This window comes from Miscanthus floridulus, chromosome 11, assembly GCF_019320115.1.
Source record: "Miscanthus floridulus cultivar M001 chromosome 11, ASM1932011v1, whole genome shotgun sequence".
NCBI classification, from domain to species: domain Eukaryota; kingdom Viridiplantae; phylum Streptophyta; class Magnoliopsida; order Poales; family Poaceae; genus Miscanthus; species Miscanthus floridulus.
Genome location: NC_089590.1, coordinates 79,613,855 through 79,633,807, shown reverse-complemented (window position 1 = coordinate 79,633,807; position 19,953 = coordinate 79,613,855). Strand labels below are relative to the sequence as shown.

Below are 19,953 nucleotides of genomic sequence, written 5' to 3'. Positions count from 1 at the left end.
AGCTCGCAATTTCCTGTCGCGATCAGGAGACTGGGGAGGAAAACGCCAAGAGACAAGCAGCTGTGGGAAAAGCCTGCGCTCGGCCGGTGCTGCCAAGAGACAAGCACCGGAAGAGGAACGGAGAAGTGCGTGCAGGGCGAAGCCGCGAGCGTGATGATCTAGTTCTAGTTGGAGGGAGAAGCTGGATCCATGCATGGTCCACTAGGTGACAAGATCGAGGGCCGGGATCTTGTGCAACACTATATAAGTGGAAGGCATCGTACGTGCCAGGAGCCAATGGTGCGAACGCAGCTGCTGCCTCGTGGCATCGATGCATGTCCACGTTGCGATGCTGCACGGCATCATAGTACTTCGCTCTGCTGCCACAAATTCTTGGTTCTTGCATGATCCCTTCGGGAAAATTTATCAACCATACAAGCATTGGCAGTCAAGTAATAATCCGTTCCGCCAAATCTGAGTTTCAGACTTTGGGAGCCCTCTGAAAAATGTGTACACCTCCGCGTCAACGTCTATCAGAGTGACGGGAGGGGCGACTCCACCATCACCAGAAAAGCTCTCCGTCCACCCCTTGCTCTGGGCTCTCGCCGCTGTCCAATTTGAATCGATCTCAATTGATCCCTCGTTACTGCCCTTAGGAGCCCATAGGAGAAGTAATAGGTAGGGATGACAGGATTTGAACCCGTGACATTTTGTACCCAAAACAAACGCGCTACCAATCTGCGCTACATCCCTTTTCCAAATTATTGTACAGTGTCATTGTACAAAAAAAACTCTGTCTTGTTTTTCGTAGCGGCGGCGGCCCATGGTGGCATATAGCCATCCATAGTCTCTTACCCCTCACACATGTCTTACTTCTCTATTGTGCGCTCTGATCCTCAGCGACCATGGAAGCATGTGCTGCAAATGTTGGATTTATTATTGGCTATGCCCATTTATATATCTAATAAATCAATAACTCTGTGGCTTGTAATTGTGGGTATTATTATTTGTACCGGATTGGAAGTTAAAAGGACGTTGACTCAACTTAAATGATTAGAAGAGATCCGTCTAATTTGAGAAGTTGAGAAACGGACAAGGGCGTGCCACGCGCGCGCGCGCGCCGCCGCCACCGCCGGCGGCCGGGTCGGGCTCGGGCCGGGGCAGGCGGGTGGGCGTGGTGTGTTAATTTTTAGCACCCACTAACTCGACCTGATGCTTGATCTCCCTGAGACTCTCGATCTTCCCGGCGCATGCCTCCGAGGCTTCTCGGCTTCCCTTGCGATTCTTCCAACTCCAGATAAAAGAGAGACTCATTCCAGAAACAAAGTTCAGTTGTTCGATAGCTTTCCTCATCTCGTAACTCTGCGCGCACGGAGGAGCGAGAGGGCAGGTGCCTCCGAAGCCCTTGTCGTTCGGGACCTTGCACGGGGGATCGGCAATTAGGTTTTTGGGGAGCGTCTACGCGACTGCCCAAGAGTCTTCGTCTTCTTCCCGATCACCGGCGTCTTCTTCGTCGAGGATTCTTCTCCTACAGCATGTCGACTTCGGAATCACGGACGGGAGGGTATGATTGTTTCATCTTCTCTCAGTTTGTTCCATATGTCCAGTCTTACCGGTCTGTTTCTGTCAAATATATGCTCCATGTATGTGCTTTATTGTTACAGTCATGTTGCTTCATATGTAGCCTTATGCTTGTTGCAAATCTGAGATGTATACCATGCCAGTTTCTCTCTGTTATGATTTATGAATCAAGTTCATATGTTTCTGTTTATCATATGTTTCTCATGATACATGATCTAGCATGTATTTTCACCATGGATATAATCGATATCATGATTTCAATGTTTAATATTTCTTTATATGTCATCATCATGCTGTTAAATTATGGAATTAAAATGACATGGAAATTGCCTATTATTCTAACAATCCAAAAACCTAATTATAGGCATTTTTCTATCAAAGGTTTTGCTGCTGTGTTAAAGCCTGATCCTTTTGATGGTCAAAACTTCTTGGTTTGGAAAGCTAAGATGGAATTGTGGCTCACTGCAATGTCATGTTATCATATCTCTGATGGCAAACCTGCTAACTTGCCTCCTGAGGATGAGGCTAAGTTTAAGGCTGATGGCAACCTCTTTCGAGGTGCAGTGATTAGCGCACTTGATCCAAAATTCCAGAAAAGCTATATCATCCTTCCTACAGGGAAAGAGCTGTGGGATGCACTTGTGGGAAAGTTTGGAGTTACCGATGCTGGTAGCGAGCTATATCTCATGGAGCAGTTGTATGACTACAAGATGGTTGAGAACCGATCTGTAGTGGAACAGGCTCATGAGATTCAGGCACTAGCTAAGGAGCTTGAGCTCTTTCCATGTGTCTTACCTGACAAGTTTGTGGCTAGCGATATAATCGCCAAGTTACCACCTTCTTGGAAGGACTTTGCTATCTCACTCAAACATAAGAGACAGGAGTTCAATGTTGAAGAGCTCATTGGTACTCTTGATGTTGAGGAGAGAGCGAGAGCAAAAGACAATGGAAAGAGTGTTGAGACCTCTACTGCTAATGTGGTACAGAAGAGAAACTCTGGATTCCGCAAGTATAAAAAGAAGAAAAACCAGAACAAGCAAGAGAACACAACTAAGCCTGTTCAAACAACACAGTTTAAAAAGAAGAACAACAACAAGAGAGATGGAGGCTGCTTTGTTTGTGGCAGTGAACAGCACTGGGCAAGTGAGTGTCCTGAGCGCAAGTTCAAGCAGGAAAAGAAATCAGCAAATGTTGTCACTACTGATACTAGAGAAGGAGCAACTGGGTATGGTAATTCTTTACCATTTGTTTTTTCAGTATGTAATTCACCTGAGTGGTGGATGGATAGTGGTGTAAATATTCATGTGTGTGCTGATGTTTCTCTATTTTCTTCCTACCAGATCGAGAGGTCTGGCGCCTTGTTGATGGGAAATGGGTCGCGTACTCATGTTCTTGATGTTGGTACGGTCATTCTGAAGTTTACTTCGGGAAAGACGGTGCCATTGAAGAGCGTGCAGCGTGTGCCCTCCATCAAGAAGAATCTTGTTAGTGCGTCTATGCTATGTCGAGATGGCTACAAAATTGATCTAGGGTTGAATAAATGTGTTGTGTCGAAACATGGTTCCTTTGTTGGTAAAGGATATGATTGCGGAGGCTTGTTCCGCTTATCACTACATGATGTGTGTAATAAAATGGTGAATTGTGTTAATATTTCTGATGAGTCGGATTTATGGCATTCACGTTTCTGTCATGCAAGTTTTGGCTGTCTTATGTGGTTAGCAAATCTAAATTTAATTCCTAAATTCAATTTGGTCAAAAAGTCTAAGTGCCATGTATGTGTTGAATCAAAACAACCCCGCAAGCCTCACAAGGCTGCTGAGGCGAGGAATTTAGCACCTCTAGAACTTGTCCATTCTGATTTGTGCGAAATGAATGGAATTTTGACTAAAGGCAATAAAAGATACTTCCTCACGTTTATAGATGACTCCACCAGGTTTTGCTATGTGTATCTCTTAAAAACAAAAGATGAAGCGTTTAATTATTTTAAGACCTATAAAGCTAAAGTTGAGTACCAACTTGAGAGGAAAATAAAGCGGTTAAGGTCCGATCGAGGTGGAGAATATTTCTCTAATGTCTTCGATGAGTTTTGTGTGGAACATGGTATTATTCATGAGAGGACACCGCCATTCTCACTACAATCCAATGGGATTGCTGAAAGGAAAAACCGCACTCTAACAGAATTAGTGAATGCCATGTTGAGTACAGCAGGATTATCTAAGGAATGGTGGGATGAGGCGATTTTGACAGCATGTCATGTACTGAACAGAGTTCTAACAAAGAACAAAGAGATCACACCATTTGAGGAATGGGAAAAGAGAAGATTAAATCTCTCATATTTGTGCACTTGGGGTTGCTTGGCTAAAGTAAACGTGCCAATCAACAAAAAGCGTAAACTTGGGCCTAAAACTATTGATTGTATTTTCCTTGGTTATGCATTTCACAGCGTTGGTTATAGGTTCTTAATTATAAAATCTAAAGTTCCTGATATGTATGTTGATACAATCATGGAATCTAGAGACGCTACATTCTTTGAGAATGAATTTCCAATGAAGAATACACCTAGTGAAACAAGTCATGAGACTATAATTCCCCATGAACACAAACTCACTATTCCAATAGATCATGCTGAAGATTCTCATGTGCACATCCCTAAGGAGGATGACACTATAGTCACTCGAAAGAGCAAGAGACATAGGGTTGCAAAATCCTTTGGTGATGACTATTTAGTGTACCTTGTGGAAGACATACCAACCACCATTAGAGAGGCATATTCTTCTCCTGATGCTGACTTGTGGAAGGAAGCAGTAAGGAGTGAGATGGATTCTATTATGTCTAATGGAACTTGGGAGGTCGTTGACCGTCCTTATGGTTGTCAACCTATAAGTTGCAAATGGATTTTCAAGAAAAAGCTTAGGCCTGATGGTACAATTGAGAGGTACAAGGTAAGGCTTGTGGCCAAAGGATATACTCAAAAAGAGGGTGAAGATTTCTTTGACACCTATTCACCAGTTGCTCGATTGACTACAATTCGCACCTTAATTGCCGTGGCTGCCTCTTATGGTCTTATCATTCATCAGATGGATGTTAAGACAGCTTTCCTGAATGGAGAGTTAGAAGAGGAGATATATATGGATCAGCCAGAAGGGTTCATTGCGGATGGTCAAGAGAACAAGGTGTGCAGGTTGTTAAAATCATTATATGGCCTAAAACAAGCACCTAAGCAATGGCATGAAAGGTTTGATAATACTTTAACATCTAATGGTTTCTCTGTGAATGAAGCTGACACGTGTGTGTATTATCGATATGGTGGGGGTGAAGCTGTTATGCTGTGCCTATATGTTGATGACATCCTGATCTTTGGATCAAATCTTAATGTGATTAAGGAAGTAAAGAAACTTCTGTCGAGCAATTTTGAAATGAAAGATTTGGGAGAAGCTAATGTTATTTTAAACATCAAGCTTATTAGAGAAGGTGATGGTGGGGTAACTCTGTTACAGTTCCACAATGTGGAAAAGGTATTAAGTCGCTTTGGTTTTAGTGACTGTGATCCTGCTCCCACGCCTTATGATCCTAGCGTGCTATTGAGGAAAAATCGAAGAATAGCAAGGGATCAACTGACATACTCCCAGATCATTGGCTCACTCATGTACCTTGCGAGTGCGACAAGGCCTAACATCTCATATGCTGTGAGCAAGCTGAGCCGGTTTGTGTCAAACCCGGGAGATGATCACTGGCGTACTCTTGAGAGAGTGTTGCGTTATATGAAAGGTACTATGACTTATGGTATTCATTATACTGGACATCCAAAAGTGCTGGAAGGCTACTATGATGCCAACTGGATTTCTGATGCTGATGAGCTGTATGCCACGAGCGGATATGTGTTTCTGCTTGCAGGTGGCGCTGTTTCCTGGAAGTCTTGCAAGTAGACTATCTTAACGAAGTCTACAATGGAAGCAGAACTCGCTGCATTGGACACTGCTGGAGCTGAGGCCGAGTGGCTTCATGATTTCCTGTTGGATTTACCGGTAGTTGAAAAACCGATACCGGCTATTTCAATGAACTGTGACAACCAGACTGTGATCACAAAGGTCAACAGTTCCAGGAATAACATGAAGTCCACAAGGCATGTTAAAAGAAGATTAAAGACTGTCAGAAAGTTGAAAACCTCCAGAGTTATAACGTTGGACTATGTTCACACGTCGAATAATCTGACAGATCAATTCACTAAGGGACTGTCACGAAATGTGATAGAGAGTGCATCGAGAGAGATGGGTATGAGACCCATGTGAAAGTCTACTGTAGTGGTAACCTGCTCTATGTGATCGGAGATCCCGTGAAATAGAGTGGTGAAACAAGCTATAAGTAGATTGAGAGGAAAGTTCCCTATGAACCTATCTCTGATGCATATCTTTCTTTCTGTAAGGCAGGATGGTGTTTACCTTAATGTATTTCGAGAGTCTAATAAAGATGAGATGTTGTCCTACAGAACATCTTTTGAGAAGTACACCTATATGAGTCAAACTACTGGTCACAGTCTATGGGACCTGGGTTATCCCTAAACACTCATGAAAGGCATAGAAGTGTGACTTATATGCTTCAAACAGTGGGGATGCTTGTTGCAACCTAGTACCAGCAAAGGACTTGAGTGAATCTCACCTCACACAAAACTGTCAATTCAAGGCATAGTCCATTGTTCAGTTGTGACTGAGTGAAACTCTTGTTCTAGGTGGATGTTCAACTTAACAGTCTCCATCGAAACACTAGTATATCAAAGAATTGTGATTCTGGAACTATACAGTTACAAACCCTAGAGTTTGGTGAGGATTGTTGGATTTATTATGGGCTAGGCCCATTATATATCTAATAAATCAATAACTCTATGGCTTGTAATTGTGGGTATTATTATTTGTACTGGATTGGAAGTTAAAAGGACATTGACTCAACTTAAATGATTGGAAGAGATCCGTCTAATTTGAGAAGTTGAGAAACAGACAAGGGCGTGCCACACGCGCGCGCGCGCACCGTCACCGTCGCCGCCGGCCGGGCCAGGTCGGGGTGTGGCGTGGCGAGGCGAGGCAGGCAGGCAGGCGGGCGGGCGTGGTGTGGTGTGTTAATTTTTAGCACCCACTAACTCAACCTGACGCTTGATCTCCCTGAGACTCTCGATCTTCCCGGCGCATGCCTCCGAGGCTTCTCGGCTTCCCTTGCGATTCTTCCAACTCTAGATAAAAGAGACTCATTCCAGAAATAAAGTTCAGTTGTTCGATAGCTTTCCTCATCTCATAACTCTGCGCGCATGGAGGAGCGAGAGGGCAGGTGCCTCCGAAGCCCTTGTCGTTTGGGACCTTGCACGGGGGATCGGCAATTAGGTTTTTGGGGAGCATCTATGTGACTGCCCAAGAGTCTTCGTCTTCTTCCCGATCACCGGCGTCATCTTCGTCGAGGATTCTTCTCCTACAGCATGTCGACTTCGGAATCATGGATGGGAGGGTATGATTGTTTCATCTTCTCTCAGTTTGTTCCATATGTCTAGTCTTACCGGTCTATTTCTATCAAATATATGCTCCATGTATGTGCTTTATTGTTACAGTCATGTTGCTTCATATGTAGCCTTATGCTTGTTGCAAATCTGAGATGTATATCATGCCAGTTTCTCTCTGTTATGATTTATGAATCAAGTTCATATGTTTCTGTTTATCATATGTTTCTCATGATACATGATCTAGCATGTATTTTCACCATGGATATAATCGATATCATGATTTCAATGTTTAATATTTCTTTATATGTCATCATCATGCTGTTAAATTATGGAATTAAAATGACATGGAAATTGCCTATTATTCTAACAATTCAAAAACCTAATTATAGGCATTTTTCTATCAGAGGTTTTGCTGCTGTGTTAAAGCCTGATCCTTTTGATGGTAAAAACTTCTTGGTTTGGAAAGCTAAGATGGAATTATGGCTCACTGCAATGTCATGTTATCATATCTCTGATGGCAAACCTGCTAACTTGCCTCCTGAGGATGAGGCTAAGTTTAAGGCTGATGGCAACCTCTTTCGAGGTGCAGTGATTAGCGCACTTGATCCAAAATTCCAGAAAAGCTATATCATCCTTCCTACAGGGAAAGAGCTATGGGATGCACTTGTGGGAAAGTTTGGAGTTACCAATGCTGGTAGCGAGCTGTATCTCATGGAGCAGCTGTATGACTACAAGATGGTTGAGAACCGATCTGTAGTGGAATAGGCTCATGAGATTCAGGCACTAGCTAAGGAACTTGAGCTCTTTCCATGTGTCTTACCTAACAAGTTTGTGGCTGGTGATATAATCGCCAAGTTACCACCTTCTTGGAAGGACTTTGCTACCTCACTCAAACATAAGAGACATGAGTTCAATGTTGAAGAGCTCATTGGTACTCTTGATGTTGAGGAGAGAGCGAGAGCAAAAGACAATGGAAAGAGTGTTGAGACCTCTACTGCTAATGTGGTACAGAAGAGAAACTCTGGATTCCGCAAGTATAAAAAGAAGAAAAACCAGAACAAGCAAGAGAACACAACTAAGCCTATTCAAACAACATAGTTTAAAAAGAAGAACAACAACAAGAGAGATGGAGGCTGCTTTGTTTGTGGTAGTGAACAGCACTGGGCAAGTGAGTGTCCTGAGCGCAAGTTCAAGCAGGAAAAGAAATCAGCAAATGTTGTCACTACTGATACTAGAGACGGAGCAACTGGGTATGGTAATTCTTTACCATTTGGTTTTTCAGTATGTAATTCACTATGGCTTGTAATTGTGGGTATTATTATTTGTACCGGATTGGAAGTTAAAAGGATGTTGACTCAACTTAAATGATTGGAAGAGATCCGTCTAATTTGAGAAGTTGAGAAACGGACAAGGGTGTGCCACACGCGCGCGCGCGCCGCTGCCGCCGCCGGTGGCCGGGCCGGGGCGTGGCAGGCGGGCGGGTATGGTGTGTTAATTTTTAGCACCCACTAACTCGACCTGATGCTTGATCTCCCTGAGACTCTCGATCTTCCCGGTGCATGCCTCTGAGGCTTCTTGGCTTCCCTTGCGATTCTTCCAACTCCAGATAAAAGAGAGACTCAATCTAGAGACTCATTCCAGAAACAAAGTTCAGTTGTTCGATAGCTTTCCTCATCTCGTAACTCTACGCGCATGGAGGAGCGAGAGGGCAGGTGCCTCCGAAGCCCTTGTCGTTCAGGACCTTGCATGGGGGATCGGCAATTAGGTTTTTAGGGAGCGTCTACGTGACTGCCCAAGAGTCTTCATCTTCTTCCCGATCACCGGCGTCTTCTTCATCGAGGATTCTTCTCCTACAGCATGTCGACTTCGGAATCACGGACGGGAGGGTATGATTGTTTCATCTTCTCTCAATTTATTCCATATGTCCAGTCTTACCGGTCTGTTTCTGTCAAATATATGCTCCATGTATGTGCTTTATTGTTACAGTCATGTTGCTTCATATGTAGCCTTATGCTTGTTGCAAATCTGAGATGTATATCATGTCAGTTTCTCTCTGTTATGATTTATGAATCAAGTTCATATGTTTCTGTTTATCATATGTTTCTCATGATACATGATCTAGCATTATTTTCACCATGGATATAATCGATATCATGATTTCAATGTTTAATATTTCTTTATATGTCATCATCATGCTGTTAAATTATGGAATTAAAATGACATGGAAATTGCCTATTATTCTAACAGCAAAGGATTCAGGCCTCCCCCAAGGACCGATCTGGCCCCTATCGTGGATCTATTTTCCCTTCCATGGGCCTCGGCATGGCCTCGTGACATTCTACGACTTCGGTGGCACATGACGACTAGGCCTAATTATGGGCCACTTGACACGCCCACCCGACTCAATCCATTCAAAAATAAACAAACCGGCCTAACACACCAATGCGTCTGGGCGGGCTCAAGCCAAAGATTTTGACCTAGCATTTTTTTCTCAGCCTGGCTCGACATAGTGTTTGATTAGGTGTAGGAATGACAGGGTGGGTGGTGTGGTTGGAGGCGCTGCAGAAGACCACTTGTTGCAGTTAAATATGGCCAAACAGGCCGCCTGGCTCGGCACGACACATGCCTGGTGAAAGCACGACTCGTAGACATCAGCTTAGGCCGATTAGGGCCACGGGCCTAGCCTTCGGCCGAGGGATGGCACACCGGACCCTTTCCTATGTCTGGCTAGACTGAAAAGCACGGCTTGTGTTGTAGGTTGGGCTAGCCCAGAGCAAACGACTAGCAGGAGCATGAAGGAGTCGAGGTGGTGGTGCCTAACGGTGTGGGGTTGACTGTAACACCCCTGGTGTTACAAGCTTATTTAGCACCGTGATTTAGGTCTAAGAAAAATTTCCGAAATGAGTCACTCGGATTTTGATTTAAAACATACTCGAAGTGATAAGGGAATCATGTGTGACTTAGTTTTGTGGATTCGAATCAACGCCAAGTTAAAGTATTCAGTGCATAAAGATATTTAGGAATGTCGAACGACGATGCTAGCGAAAGGTTGTTATGTTAAATTAAGCATAAAAAGCAACTCTTATAAATAAAATAAAATTTATTAATAAATAGAACGATGTATATATATATATATATATACTCACGGGTTCATTTTGATAAGCACGAACTGACAAGAGAGAGCGCAGTAGCTTCGTTTATTTTTTCCTAGCATGCAGCGTACTCGCCTGGCACTGCTATTGATCATCGTGGCTCTGCATTTGCAAAGTCTACTCATCCGTCCGCATCCATGCTCTCTGGCCTTTGCGTTTACTTCTTTGCCTACCTTGCTTGGCTCTGCTACCATGGTCTTATCCATATCTGCCTCTGCTTGTCCTTATTGCCTCTGCTACGCCAAGTCGTCCAGCTCTGCTGCTCACCTGCTTCGCTCAAATCAAGTTCTCTATTCTTGTCGTGAAGCCGAGCATTGTTACTGTACCGTCTGGTCCTTTTCTGACTCGCCGACCGGACCACGTGCTCGGCCGAACTCGCTCAGGTCTCCTCGCCTTTTTCTTTCGCGCCTGCTTTCCCTGTCTCTGAGCACCCTCCCCGCTCACTCGTGCTCTCAGCCTTTCTGCTTGCTCTACCGAGTCGTGCACTGTCGTAGCTGCGCCCGTGCTCGCAGCACCATCCCAACCTTCCCCATGCTTGGCCACCGTACGCGAGCGCGCAAGCCCCTACTACCACATCGTTCCTGCTGCTCCACGGCGCCGCCCCCTTCTCAGCTTGCCTCGCTGGCCGCTGTGCCCTGTAGCCGCGCAGGCGCTGCTAGGACCACCTCGCGCGAGCTCCCGCCTAGGCCGAGCCCACCATTGCCCTGCCTCCACCGCCTGTCGCATGAAGCCGCCCTGCCGGCGCCGCAGCGCCACCGCCTCACCTCCGTGCTGCATCCGGCCACCCGCGCCCTTGTCTCGTCGCCACGTCGCCGGTTCATCCGCCCTCGCCGTGGCCGGCCATCCCTTCCGGCCAGGTCTGGCACGCTGCTACCTGCTCTTTCGCCGCTCTGCTCCATGGCGCTGTCTCTCCTAGGCGCACCGTGCCCTGCTGCTCGTCGTGCACCATGCCCTACTGCTTGCCGTGCGCCATGCCCAGCTGCTCGCCGTGCACCATGCCGTAGCACCACATCCTCCTCGACGGCCGTATCTTCATGCTGCCGATGCCGCCACGAGCTCCCGCCACCCAAACCGTAGCACCTCGCCAGTGTCGGCGCTGCGTCCCTGGAGCGTCATCGCCTTGGCCTGCTCCTCGTCAGCCACCGGTCGCCGCGCCCGTTTCGTGCTCCTCTGCTCCTCTGTGTGAAGAAGATAAGGTGAGAAGGGTATAAATCCAGAAAATTTGTACAAGGATCTCGGTGCAAAATACGTGACCTGAGTGAATAGTGTGGATGTACTGCGGGGTGATTTGCTAGAAGCTCAGGGGCCGATTCGCTATTGTGCCGCGCCATTGCTCGCGCTGGGCCGGCCTGTGGTCGCCGCCTAGGCTGCCTTGGCCGCGTGGGCTGGCTGGTGGGCCGCTCGCACACCCGCCTGAGGCTCGCCGCACCGCTTGGCCAGGCCTAGGCCGCGCGTTCGTGCGGGCCGGTCACTTTTGGCTACTGGGTCGCCGCCTGTGCCGCGCGCTAGGCCGGCCTACCACGGACTGCCACTCCTGGGCCGCGTATGCCGCGCCCCGCCTAGGCTGCTTTGACTGCAGGGCCGATTTGATGACTACTGGCCCTTTAGTCTCTAAAGCGGTTTCTAATTTAGTTTCGGGAATAAACTTGTAAAATTTGTAGTAAATCATAGAAAAATCATAAAAATACCAAACTAGTTTTGTTGAGCTTCTAAAATCATGATCTACCTGTTAGTGTATTTTGTTCACATAGATTCGGTATGTTTTAGGATTGCTCTAATTGATTTAGAATGCTTAATATTATAAAAATGTAAACTTGAAGAAATTGTTATGGTAAATTGGTAATGGTGTTAGATCCGAAATTTCCACAATAGGTATCTAGCAATATTAGGTACTCACCGTAATTTTTGTAGCTCCAGAATAATTAGATTGTTAGATGGATAATGAGGTCCTATTCAAATAAAGAAACACCCTTGGTTTATATAACTAAAATAATTGTTGGGAAATAACGTCTTATCCGACAACGGGTAGATGTAGCCTAGGTACGATCGTCGTTAGAACTAGCCCGTTAACTTGAGAGGCGTAAATTGTATTTTACGAGTCACAATTGTAGTCGATTAATTACGTCTTTGCATTGCATCACATGCATATCATATAGGTACGATGATGGATCAACGGATCAATTGAAGGATGATTGGGAATCCGAAGATGGTGTAATGGTATTCTCTCCAGGAGATAATGCAATGGGCTTTCTATCTAGTTGATGGTGGATGATCTGAAGATGCAGATACTAACTTTTTAATATATATTTTACCCAGACAAGCCCCGGTGCATAACCCCTATGAAAGGTCCTAATATGGCTAGAGGGGGGTGAATAGCCTATTAAAAAATCTACAAATCAACTAAAGCAATTTGATTAGTATGACAAATAGCGAATGCAAACTTGCTCTAGCTCTACAAGGGTTGCAAGTCACCTATCTAACAATTCTAGTTGCAATAATTACTAGGCACACAACTTGCAATGTTACTACTCACTAAGAGCTCTCAATCTTGCTACTCTAAAGAGCTCCACTAGATGAACTTAAAATAACAAAGCAAGCTCTCAATTCTAATTACACTAAAGAGCTTGCCACAACTAGTTTGCAAGAATATAAATGAGTGAGTAGGGTGATTATACCGCCGTATAGAGGAGTGAACCAATCACAAGATGAATACTAAATCAATCACTGGGGGAATACCAAAGGGCAAGAGACAACTAATTTTTCTCCTGAGGTTCACGTGCTTGCCGACACGCTAGTCCCCGTTGTGTCGACCAACACTTGGTGGTTCAGCGGCTAAGAGGTGTTGCATGAACCTCATCCACACAATTGGACACCGCAAAAACCTACCCACAAGTAAGGTAACTCAATGACACAAGCAATCCACTAGAGTTACCTTTCGGCTCTCCGCCGGGGAAGGCATAAGACCCCTCACAATCACCACAATTGGAGCTGGAGACAATCACCAACCTCCTCTCAACGATCCTCACTGCTCCAAGCTATCTAGGTGGCGGCAACCACCAAGAGTAACAAGTGAATCCCGCAGCGAAACACAAATACCAAGTGCCACTAAATGCAATCACTCAAGCAATATACTTGGATTCTCTCCCAATCTCACAATGATGATGAATCAATGATGGAGATGAGTGGGAGGGCTTTGGCTAAGCTCATAAGGTTGCTATGTCAATGCAAATGGCCAAAGGTGTGAGCTTCAACCGGCCATGGGGCTTAAATAGAAGCCCCCACGAAATAGAGCCGTTGTACCCCTTCATTGGGCACAGCGTGGGGTGACCGGATGCTCCGGTCCGATCGACCGGACGCTAGCCCTCAGCGTCCGGTCACATGATACATGCCATGTGTCCCCTGCTTTAAATACTATTCGTCGGATTTTAACGGTCATCTGTTGACCAGACGCAGCGCACAATACTGACCGGACGCTTAGCCTCCAGCGTCCGGTCATTTTCAGTAAGGTTCCAGAAATGAATTTCTTTGATCGGACGCGTCTGGTCATGCTTGACCGGACCCTGCCAGCGTTCGGTCTCTCAGTGACTTCCTTCTACGCTACCCAACAATAGGATCGGACGCTGAACCACAGCATCCAGTCAGTCCAAGACCCAGCGTCCGGTCGATGATCGACGCTGGCGTCTACGCTGCCATTCTTGACCGGACGTGCCGGTCCCTCTGAGACCAGCGTCTGGTCACTCAGTGACCAGCAAGACCAACTCCTTTTCACATCTAACTTCTTCACCCTTGATCAAATGTGCCAACCACCAAGTGTATCACCCTATGCACATGTGTTAGCATATTTTTAACAAACATTTTCAAGGGTGTTAGCATTCCACTAGATCCTAAATGCATATGCAATGAGTTAGAGCATCTAGTGGCACTTTGATAACCACATTCTGATACGAGTTTCACTCCTCTTAATAGTATGGCTATCAAACCTAAATGTGATCACACTCTTTAAGTGTCATGATCACTAAAATAAAATAGCTCCTATAAGTTTTACATTTGCCTTGAGTTTTTTGTTTTTCTCTTTCTTCTTTCCAAGTCCAAGCACTTGATCATCACCATGGCATCGCCATCTTCATGTCATGATCTTCATTTGCTTCATCACTTGGAATGTGCTACCTATCTCATGATCACTTGATAAACTAGGTAAGCACTTAGGGTTTCATCAATTCACCAAAACCAAACTAGAGCTTTTAATCTCTCCCTTTTTGGTAATTGATGACAACCCTTTCACAAAGATATGAATTGAAATTCAATTGAATCCATGTTGCTTGCCCAAGTATATTTACCCTATGTAAAAGAATATGGACAAGTTTCATGAACTCCAAATGGTAGCAATTGCTCCCCCTACATATGTGCTAAGAGTTTGGATTATAGCTTGCACATATGCTTAGATAGGAAATAGAGGAGACAATTTCTACCGTATGATGCTAAGGTATAAGAGATGGACCTTTGAAGCATGATACCAATCGGAGTGCACCAATATACCATCCTTAGCACCATTAGTAACCAGACATGCACAAAAGCTAGAATACCCCATGAGATCAACATTACAAGCAAGGGTCTAGTTTTCATATGATGAACATAAGTCTAGTTACTTTAGCCTATGCATGCTAGTTTCTCATTTCATCATTCAAGCCTATAACTAGCATACACCACACAAGCATGGATATTCAAATTTAAAACTTATGCCATGCAAGCAAATATATGAAATGCACATTCACATACAACATACAAGTTTATGAGCTTGCTCCCCCTACTTATGTGCATTTTTTTATTGATCCCCTTACAATGTCATTTCATTTGTTTTCATTTGTTTGCTCCTCCTATCTTACTATCTTTGTGAATTTCTCTCCCCCTTTGTCAACAATTAGCACAAAATGTGAGCTCAAATTATAGATAGGTTGGGGTGAAACCATGTGAAATGAGGATCATTTTCCCAATTTGGTTCAATCTAGATTACTTGCAAAAGATATTTAACTCGGTTTGATCCAAGGACAAGCTTCTTCACACCTCCAAATAAGGGTTATCTTGTACCATGTTGAGTTAAACACTTGTAGCTTATTTTCTAGATCAAACACTAGGTTTACAAGCCCATAAACATGTCATATGCTACCACTAGATCATTTCAAACATACAAGCAATAGTGGTACCATACAAGCATCAAATTCATTTGATTTTCATGAATGAGCTTAGGACATGATAGGAATGACTAGATGCACTAAACAAGTCCTTAGCAATGGATGGATGACATGTCAATCAATTTTACCTTGCTTTGCTCGAAGGAGAGGCATGTCATCTAATGGGGGTGCATCAACACATATTTGAGAAGTCAAGTATGTTCAATTCATTCCTTAGCTTGCAAAACCACTTTTCATCAAGTGGCTTGGTGAAGATATCAGCAAGTTGATCTTTGGTGCCCACACTCTCAATGCAAATATCTCCTTTTTGTTGGTGATCTCTTATGAAATGATGACGGACATCAATATGCTTTGTTCTTGAGTGTTGAACCGGGTTGTTGGTGAGCTTTACGGCACTCTCATTATCACATAGCAATGGCACTTGCTTGAATTTGATTCCAAAATCACTCAAAGTAGCCTTCATCCAAAGTAATTGAACACAACAACTACCGGCCGAAATGTACTCCGCTTCGACGATTGAAAGTGCTACACTATTTTGCTAAGAAAAACAAACATGCTAAGACAACAAAAGATTCAAAGGTCAAAGACAAGTCCACAAAACTCACCTCCACAGCAAGCTATAGGTCAACCTCAATCAATTGCTAAGCAGACTTAACCTGCTCCTAGGCGTCTCCAAGCTTCGCGGACAGATTGGCGAGCTCAGACACCGCGGTGTGCCCCTACTCCCCGAGGATGTCCCAGAGCTGACACTCCTGGGAATCCTGAAGGATGAACCACGCCTTCGCTGGGTCCTTCGGGCAGGGCCACTCCAAGTCACCCTCCGGTAGCCCATCGGAGGGCCCAGCCTCCGACCGAACCACCGCCAGCTCCCACGACAACACCGGCGGCTCTGCCGTATCATCCGCCTCGTCATTGGACAGGATATCCACCACCTCGGTTGCGTGGACCGCCGCCGGACATTCTGACTCTGTCCTGACTGCGCTCTCCCCTAGCGCCTTCGGCTCTAACCACACGGGTGAGCCGTGCGGCCCTCCGCCCGATGAGGCAGGGAGCACGGTCTCCCTCTCCTTTTCCATCGCGACCGGAATCGCCGCCAACATCGACATCGCCGCTGTCACTGTGGCAGCAACCGCCCTAAAAGGGAAGGGCTTGCCGCTGCTCATCGCAACACGCTGTAGGGTGGGCCTCCATGCCTCCCGCATAGGAGTTGGGGCGATGTTGAACCCCGTCACCCCTCAGCCACTGATAGAGGGCATAGGTAAATCACACTCTAGAGAAAAACTCAACGGCAAAAGATTGGAATGAAACAAAGTAAAAACATACCAAGAGGCGAGTGGCACGACTCTAAAACCAAGACCCAGCGTCGACGGGCCTGCAGCGCATGGGCCGCTCCCGGGCTACGACCCGCGCCCCCTCACTTAGGCGGAGAACGGAGTCGTCCCAACTAGCTCTTGCCCGACCTGTGGGTCGCCATGACTCTCGGCTCGAGACTCCCTGACCGGAGCAGCGGGTGGGACCTCCTCCGGCTGCGAGTCGCGCGTTGGCACCGGTCCCAGCGATGCACAAGTGCCAGCCCACTCCTCGGATCACCTGACTTGCTCAGCCGCGTCCCCCACAGGCGGCGATAGGACCGATGCCGCCGCCAAAGGGTGCGGTGACCACGTCCGCTTTGCCACCCGTTCACCGACGGCATTCGCGCTCGCCACGTGCTTCCTCGGTGTGGAGGCCACCGCACGCCGTGTGGCCTCTTGCTCATCATTGGCGGACGTCGTCGTAGGGTTGCGACGCTCTGCCGAGGTCACAATGACCTCCCGACTTCTCTCCTCCTCAGAGAAAACCATGTCATCCACATCCATGGGGTCCTCCGACTTGAGCTCGGCCTCGATGTCGCTCTTCCTCTCCTCGGCCTTCATGCGCTGGGCAACCTCCTTCTCCTTCTTGTGCTTTCGGTGGGCAACCTCGGCCTTCTTCTTCTTCTTCCTAGCATCCGCTGCCTCCTTCTAAGTGGCCTACTTGGCCACACCCTCCGGACCCTTGGGAAGCTATAGCCGGGACTTGTAATTTCCATGCCCCTGTGGAACGTGTGACTCCTAATCAAAAAAGAAAAATACACATAGGAAAAGCAGAGGAAGACATGCAGGCTAAAAGAAGGGAGCATACCAGGGTGGACACAATCGAGGAGTTGAAAGGCACGGGCCTCCCTTCGACCTTCTCTCTAGGCTTCAGCTGCAGCACCCGGCCAAGGCGACTCCAGACCTCATCGTCCGGCAGATCCTCTGGTGATGCGTGGTTCGGGTCCGATGGGCCACTGTACAGCCACATCTGCCACATCCTCTCTGCCAATGGTGTGACCCAGCAACGGTATAGGGTGTGGAACACCTGCACCCCATTAAGGCCACGCTTTACGAGCTTTCGAAGCTCCTCCTCGATGACCCCCACCTTATGCTTCTCCTTTTTGGCACAACCCCACATCCAATTATCCTGCTTCTCTGGCCTCCCACTGGTGAACGTTGAGAACGACACCGCCATCGGATTCCTAATGTAGAACCACTCCCCATGCCACCCCCAGTTGGAGTCATAGGGGAGGTATGTGAGATACGAGTCTCCCACGCCTGACTTTCTCTATAGGGCGAAACCCCCCATCGGTGCGACCTCGGCCGGGTCCCCCACCATCAAGGCTCTCAGGGAGAAGAGCCACCGGAAGAAATCCACTTGCGGCTCCATCCCAAGGAAAGCCTAGCAAACGGTGATGAAACCGGTGACGTACAGCACCCCCGTCGGATTAAGATGCTGTAGCTCCAGATCCCACTCGTTGAGGAGGCCACGTAGGAACCAGTGCACGGGGTATCCTTGCCCGCGCTCATGGAAGATAAGGAAGGAAACCACCTCGTTGGGCCGAGGTTGCGGGGACTCCTCCCACTCAAGAACCCTCCAGTGCACCACCTCCTTCGGTGGCAGAAATCCCTTCGCAACAAAGGCCTTCAACACTGACTCCCTCACGGTGGACGACTTCCAGTCTGATATTTCACTCTAGGATCATAGAAGGATCAGTGAGTTCTTCTTCTTCTCCCTCACTCTCTCCCCTTTCTTTCCTAGAAACCACCGCGGCTCTCAGGAACGCTCACGACAAGAAGGAAGAGGAAAGACAGCGACAGATGAGGATCAGGCAAAAGAACGGGTCAAAAACCCTTTCCCCTCTCCTACTTAAGGAAAAGGGAACAGCAGTTAGGGAAGGGCACGCTGATCAGGAGAAGGCAAAACGGCGGAGCGAGGAACTCTCTCTCTTTCCCATTTAATGCAGATAAGACGCACCATGACCGATGAGACGTGCCCTGCCCGATGGAATGGCTCCTGATTAGACAAGATGTGGCCTAGGCCGGGCCCACCACTACCGCATGACCAACCACTACCGCACGCCGAGCACAAAAACCAAAGCGCCACCACAAATGGGCGGCACCCCACTTCCCCAGGCCAGGCCTCGAGAAACCCAAACAAGATCTCTGCCGGGGGAGATCACTGGCCCCCCTGAGTCGATCGAATCACTCAGGATAAACACCAAGAGACAGGTAAGGAAGCGAAGGGGTGCCCCATGTAGGCCATGTCGACTCCATCATGATCGATGAGCACGGGTCCTGGTCAGACATTTCCGACTGAAGCTCTCCAAACCCTGTCACTCAGGTCATCAAGGGGCTCACCCACGAACGACGAGCGTGGGTCCCGGTCGGACATTTCTGACTGAAGCTCTCCAAACCCCATCACTCAAGCCATCAAGGTGAGCATGTGTTCATTAATATAAAAATTGTTCACACAGGGGCTCACCCACGAACGACGAGCGTGGGTCCCGGTCGGACATTTCCAACTAAAGCTCTCCGAACCCCGTCACTCAAGCCATCAAGGTGAGCACTACCAACCCCCTCTATTTCCTTATGATCATTTCATACATCCATACGCGCATTCATTCCATACGCCCAAACCTCCTGGACGATTTGGGCCCTGAACCACCTAGGGGCTCGGCAACTAAGCATTGCACGTGTAGCGAAATGCATCACAATGTTTCGTGTTGCGTCACGAAGCGGCGGTTGCCTCATTTGACATGAGAAACCAACAGAGCCAGGAGAGAAAAATGTAGATGAGCCCCATGCGGTCCTCGCCCGGTCTAGCAGACCGGGTCATCTCAACCTTCTCGTTCGATCTTGAACCTCTCACCAAACCCACAAAATCTCCATCGAGGGGAGGCCGTTAGGCCACCCGGGTCGGTCTCTGGAACGATCCAGGCATCTGCCGGGTTGCAGGTAAAGGAGTAGTGGAATGTCACAAGAGGGATATGCCGACCCTGTCACAAACGACGGACCCGGATTCCACTCGATCACACCCGTTAGCGAACTCACCGAGCGCGTCACTCGAGCCCGAGCGATCGGGACAAGCGACAAAAATCAGCTCCTCCGGTTGTGAGGAACCGAGGATGGGGTAACGCACACAACTCACACCGACCCCTACTAAGGCCCAACAGGGCTCGAGGGCTCAACACAAAAAGCCTGGGACTGCGACCCCGAACTCGCCCCTTCCAACT

General features: G+C 47.2%; 1 non-coding gene across 1 annotated transcript; it reads right to left on the bottom strand.

The window, feature by feature from the left end:
- Window positions 1-658: 658 nt before the first annotated feature.
- TRNAP-UGG (transfer RNA proline (anticodon UGG)) lies at window positions 659-732 on the bottom strand. The gene has a single exon. It is a non-coding gene; the product is annotated as a tRNA-Pro (tRNA).
- Window positions 733-19,953: the final 19,221 nt, after the last annotated feature.